Source organism: Ptychodera flava, chromosome 16 (genome assembly GCF_041260155.1).
Source record: "Ptychodera flava strain L36383 chromosome 16, AS_Pfla_20210202, whole genome shotgun sequence".
In the NCBI taxonomy this organism is placed as follows: Eukaryota; Metazoa; Hemichordata; class Enteropneusta; family Ptychoderidae; genus Ptychodera; species Ptychodera flava.
Window position 1 is genome coordinate 22,547,243 of NC_091943.1, and position 7,147 is coordinate 22,554,389.

Sequence of the window (7,147 nt, forward strand, 5' to 3'; positions counted from 1 at the left end):
GACTTAAAGCATGAGGCCAAGTATCATTTCTGATGAAGAAGTCAGCTAAAATGCGGCACTCGTTTAGCGTACCTAGCTAAGATTAATAATCACCCACATTTCATGGTCCATACTGCGCTTCGGGTCTAGTTAAATTGAATTATTTAGGCCTAAAATCTACGGTGCCGGCTGAAGTTTAGTCGGATGAAAAATACTCTTTCTTTCTTTCTGGCAGCACGTTTTGCTGTTACTAATTCATGTCATTTTACATATTGTAAAATAGGTTTTCTCCGTATCTTCTCTTTAAGAGTATGAATCATAAATACACATAAATCATTTTGTTAATTTCAATGGAAATATTAATGAACTGGCTTTGTCATCGATAATCACATGTCTTTTTGTGACGTCGCGTAAAATGGTCAGCTACGCTGTCATGTATTTGTCCGTTGCGTCGAGCGAGAGGTTTGTAGATATGTGCCTCTGTCCATTGCGAGCGTGCATCAGTGCGCTCATCTATGCTTACGTCTGCGCATGCACTCATTTGTCAAACGTAGTTGGTTCAATTTTATTTAATGTAGGCACAAGGGAATGTACTCTCGAGTATATGTGCAAATTTCTTTCAATTACAAAATAATGTGATCGCTTGAGGGTAGTTTGTTAATGTTCATGCCAAATAGTTTGTGAGATATCCCATGATTCATTATGATTTTCACCCATGAAGATTCCTCAGCGAAGTCTAGAAACCCCACAAAAGTGACCAAACCGAAATATATGTAACCGTGACACCTCAAAAGAAGCAATAACCGTTAATGCCGTGCTCTAAATGAGAAAGAAAGTAAGCATATCATCATTATGATCAATCCTTCGCATGATGTTGCTGTTCGGTACTGAGGAAAAGATCTCTTTACCTGCTTACTTGCTTACTTGAAAAAGTTCGAGAATGCACACTTTACACAGAAGAGATACTGTCCTGACATGTCAAAGACCTCTGAAGGTTATATATTTCTGTGAGCATTATGTATCGCTCTAACAAAAGTTTCTGCTGCAGGAAAGGTTGTAAACGGGTTTTCTGATAGGTGTTACTGGTAACCATAAACTCTAAATTGACTTGTACAGTAAGCCCACTGCATCTCACCTGCTGATGTGCAGCGTTGAATAAGCTCTTTCTCTGATTGGTCCATTGTCACTATTCACAGCGACTTAGGGAGTCTATTTGTATTGTTTTAATTATATTGTAAGATTCAGCTACCCAATTGGATAAGAGCTTATTCAACGCTGCACATTAGCCCCATCTCACCGATACCTGCCATCTACAAGGTGCCATTTGCGCCATGTTTTTAGATCTATTGCATACTCAGGTGCACTGCGGATACGGTGAATGTATACAGTAAAGCGGAGTCGTGTGAAAAACGACAATCTGGGAATTCGACAAAAAATTTTAATCCACAGATCGCTCCTGCATAACCCCAGTCTCGTAATAGTCTACTTCAATATGGCAGAAACAAACTTAACAGCGAGTACCCTGTATCTCTACAAATGACCCCCGTCAAAATTCCCCATACGGGCACACATTGAATACATGCCGATTCAAGTTTTCCGAAAGGATAGGCTCGGTAGAAACGAAATGTACGTCAACCTTATTTGATTTACTAACTTCAGTTGTGAAAACCGACCTGATGGTGTGCCTGGTGTTGTTTTGCTCGCAGAGACTTCATTAAACTAGCGTTTACTGGACAACTTGATAGCGTATATATTTTGAATCCACCTATTCGATTATGTAAATATTCTTCTTTGAAAATTGTCAAAACTCCATTGAAGGGGAGCAAACACATTTCTTTGTATTCTTTTACTTTTTCTATGCAATTGTTTATCTGGGGCTATTACCGTGCTCTTATGTTCATTTTGATAGTTAATTTAAGAATTGCTTTGAAGTGTTCAGACTGCTTCTCCTTGTAATCTCCGTAGTTCACCTTAAGGTATAATATTTTTTCCATCGTCTTTATGTGATCTGTCCCATCAGATCACAGAGGCTTTGCTTAACAGCCGATACTGGCATTGGTTTGTGAAGCATTGGCGAGAATACTGGGCACATCCACAGATGTCACATACTCTTGTAGGTTTCTGTGTTAGACGGGATACGAACTTTATTTATTTATTTTTTTATTTATCATTATATTATTTATCCTGTAGTTTGAGTCAATAGACATCAAATCAGGTCCAATAATCGTTATCATTCAAGGTAACTATGAAATTTACCAGGTCCAAGAAATATATCGAAAATGACAAAGACAATGGGGTCATCTTGAACCACGAAGTAGTGGTGGTACCAGGTGTCCGGAATGGGTAAGTGACCCTGCCAGCTAGCCGCACCCGTCAAGATTGACCCAAAGCGACAAATCCATTGTTATTTGGTGAATTCACCAAATTACTTTTGTGAGTCAAAATTTGGGATGCTGTCACTCATCATTCGAGAAACATACAGGTCATATTTTGATACAACATCTCCGTATCTACCGTAGAACTTCTTAAATGATTTCACTAATCTACTTTCTGAGAATCCTTGCCTCACTAACTTTTGAGCTAATAAGCTGGCTAAGGAAGGTCAGCAGTCGTCAAAGTCATTGAAAATTGTCACAGTGATTCAGTATTAATGTCTCAAAACGTTAAAGCTCACAAGTGTTGCAAATAAGTTAAAATATTTCGCATAGATTCGCCTATGCAAAACATCTCCGATCTCTTTTATGAATTTCATTTGAATCGGTAAAGTACATTCTACCTGTAAGTCGTTAATTGCAAAATGTAATTTGCAATACAATCAGGTTGCTTATAGGGCTTTGCTAACCTTATCGTACTGCAATTTGATCTTTTTGAAATTAACACTTTTACAACTTTTCATCAAATGAGGTACAGTGATACTTTATGTAGTCTTTTAGCAAAACGATATTACTTCGATAAGGTTATAAGTTTTTGTCCAGGGAATTTTCGATAATGGCTACTATCAAAGAGCCAAAGGACAACTCCAAGCAGTGCTACTGTCCAAAATGTTTGCTTACCTAGAAAGTACATTATTTTAGAAATTTTAAACCATAGATAAGTCCGATTCCACGCACCACAAATCAGACAAATAGTCCAAAGGCAACCAGCTGGTACATAATCGGTCAGATAAAGCATCTCAACATACGTGAAATTTCAAACTACTTCAGAAACAAACACTTCTAATTTAACTGTGCCTGAAATGCAATTTAAAGACGTCACAACGCCGCCCATCATTCAAGCCAAGTATTAATAATTGGACTGAATTGGATGTGACGGCGTAAACGAATCCTCAGATCCATGATACGAGTGACGTTCACAAGGTGGCACTGTTCTCTTTATAGTTCATTCAAAAGGATGCCAAATTTTGTGAAAACCCTGTAAATTGCCAACCTTTGTACAAATTCTGCGTCCGTGAACAGTTCCAACCTGACAAATCACCGAAAGGCAAAGTTATTTGCAGGGCAATTAGAATTTGCTGGACCGCTACGAAAATAGATTTTACATATTTTCGAGTAAGGAAGATTCGCTTGGAGCAGGCTTCTCGTATGCATATAGCAAATATGGAGATTAAAGGTCTTCGCTGGCGGTAAAACGACAGTATGGCGTATGACCGTCCCGAGGGACTTAGTTTACTTTACTGACATGTGCAGAGAAAAGTTGAAGAGAGAACTCATAAACCATAGCAAAAGAACAGGTAGCTTAACATTTTTTATTGTACCCAGGGCGATTTTTATCCTAACGGTAGCGCTATCTGACAAGAATCAAAATTGATACCTAATTCCTAAACGTGTCGACGTTAGAAAAAAAGTGTAATTGTTTGTTGGTTGATTTGTTGGTTGGTTGGTTGGTTGGTTGGGCTGTCAGTCTATGCCAGATCCGTGATGCACATGTTTATGTGTAAATATGTATTAATTGGTGGTACAAAAGCTGCAGCAATGCATGTAATTCAATCGATGACCATGGTGTAGACATCAACCAACGACGCCCCATTTTCTCGGTGTCCATGATGAACAAACCTAGACCGTAGGCTGGAATCTCGACAGCCCAGGCCAGGAAACAGTTGAAGTAATCATTGCAACCCAAGATGCATGTTTAGAAGGCAAGACCGAAGCAGACGAGGACAATTACTAGTCAGCTCGGAAATTTACGGTCTTTTAAAAAATATTTTCCAGTAATAGAGCAGTACAGGTTTCTTTTGTACGTCTATCGTAGCTCTTTCTCCTTGAGTATTTTTCTTTGTGTCCTATTACTAGTCTGGGTAATATATGTTAGCATTGGAAGAAATATGACACAGAGTGGAGAGAGTCCTAAGAATCTAAATTGAAATGGTTTCCGTTTATTGGAAATCTGTCGACAACGGACATTTTAAGCATGTCTTGCAATGTCATGAACGCCGCGTAACTTGTTTGAATATCAATACATCACGGGAAAGCTCCATGATCTTTGGAATACCCCACTTCTCTACTTTGTTATCAGAGAATAAATTTCACAGACCTGCCTTTCCTACAATGGCAGCAGCTGGATAAGATAAACGTAACAATGGAACATTAACACCTTGGGGGATTAAAAGACTTGTTTGTTACCCGAGTTGGTCAGGCAAGGACCAAGGTTTCAGGTACCATGCAAGTTAATGCAGCCTTTCCCTAATGATGACTCACTTTGACAAGACAGACTTATTGCACTTACAATATAACAGTACAACAAAAAGAATGCCACTGTTGTAGTTTTTTCCATTTTTGTTGGGGTCCAAACTTCATTGAAGATATTGTCTGGAACGGGTACATTTGATTTTTTCACATTTTCGCACGGGCCTCTCGTCCTCTTCGATCTTTCCAACAGAAAGTAGTCACTTGAGACTCTTTGTATCAGCTTATGCGAGCACAGAATAAGGGTTTAAGAACTCAGTTACAAGTTTAAATTGTTGGCAGTTACAATGAGAAATTCTCTAAAAATGACGCCTGATTGTGAATCAGACCTCGACCTTTTATTATCAAATGTATTTTCACAGGCAAGTTTTAAATCGCCAGCTCAACATCAGTAAATAGAAAGAATATTGTCTGGACTGAAATCATCAACTGTAAAGTTCTCCACTCTCGAATCAAATAGCCATACAGCACCAACATCATTGATCCAGCTTCAAAGATTCCTAAAAACCATCTAAGCAATGGTTTTGATGGACCAGTAATTTCTGTATCTGAAGGTTAATGTTTGATATGCAAAATAGGTGTTGGACCATTTTGAACTGAGTAAACATGAATCGAATAAGTAAGTATGTTAATGAGAGACAGCCAGAGAACAGGCACAAAGATAGCTGTGTAACCAGAGACTCAGATTTACAGCTGTGCTAATACATGAACATAGATATCAATATGCCCAGTTATATGATTCAATATAACGCCATCGATCACATTTGTTACGCCAAATTACTGTTAATGGCTATTGCTTCTTTTGAAGTGTCAAGGTTTATAGATTTAAATATCATTTTGGTCACTTTTGTGGGGCTTTCTAGACTTCGCTGTACAATACAAATACTAATGAATCATAGGAGATCTCTAGAGCAATAGGGCATGAATATTCCCGTTGGTACCATTCAATTTAATTACCATTCAATTGAAGTATGTAATGAACAATAAATAAGCTTTGTCAATGCTATCTAGCCGATCAAGAATCCGACAATGTAGATGGACGTTGCCAGAGCATTCAGATACTCATGGTCACAAATGATATCGAACTGTCAAAGTCGAAGAAGAAATTTTTATGAAATCGATACACAACAGCCATAGGTCATAGGTTCTGAAATTTCGAAAGTTTTATGTTGTGCTCAACTTCTTTTCCTCTAACGTTGAGAACAGAACCGGATTGTTGACAATATAGATAGTAACAGCGAAGCAATTCAAATAAGAGCAAATTTTATTTTTCTGACGAGTGCCTATCGACCCGCTGTCGTTAAAATTTAAACTAATTGGCAACAGGCGTAAGTTCGAGTAAACGTGTTTTATCAGTCCTTTTATGGCACCACGAACATTAAACTAAATCCCGGAACGTATAGTGATGTTTTAAGGTTTGGTGCGCCTTTTATTTCTCACCAATAGATTTCAATTAAAATTTCTGGAAGGACCAAAAACCCAACATAGATTAATATTGTCAACAAAAATTAGGTGTCACCATGAAAATTTTTGAGATATCCAATCATTAAAATTAATGATTTTCATATTTATGCATAGGAAAACAATGGACTGAATAATTAAGAAAGAACATGGCAGAATTTAGTATTTCCCGCCAATAAATTTTGATGAAACTTCCTCAATCGAGGGATAAGTGATCAAAAAGTATAGTAATAGAAAAAAAGTGGGGGTCACCACCTTAGTTCTTTAGATATAGCCAAAAGTTCTAAAAAGCCGGAGACTTTGATGTTGAAGTGCGCCCCCTAGAGGCAAGGATGAGAAATTATGTTTCATAATTTATGGCAATATTTCCATGTTATACTCGTAAATTACGAAATTCTTGACAACTCACAACGATTAAATATGTGACATAACAAGTATTTGCATCAATAATGCCTTTAAATCATGTTTACTGCAGCTTTTGAATGTTACTCTCCGGTGACAATCATGCATACAATGTTTTTTTTGTATCAGTGCTGTGAGATTGCTGTAAAATTATTTGGACTGAATAATGGTGACATGTAGGTATCACTTTGCTTTAATATGTTGAATGGAAACATAATTAAATACAATAGGGCATTAGTGAGGGTGTTTTCCTATCTTGAACTCAAAAACTCCTAGACAACATTGTAAGACTGATATACCATCAGTGTATTGGTGAATTAATGGAATTTTATTCATTTTGAAAACTAAACTACTAGACAAGTCTATAATGTGTAAGAAAAAGCTCTCTTTATTCAAAATACACTATTATCATATTAGGTACCACTGAAGTGATCAAACAATGAATCAATATTTTTTTTTTGTTTTTGGCTGGGCCATGGCCACTGACTGTAGCTAGCACGCGACGTCGTAGTTGTATTCGCGGTACATGTTTACATTTTTTCAAATGGATTAGAATTGGATAATGTTTCTTGAATACACGAAACAGGTCAGCTACGAGGCATATAGAACTTCCTAAATTCACT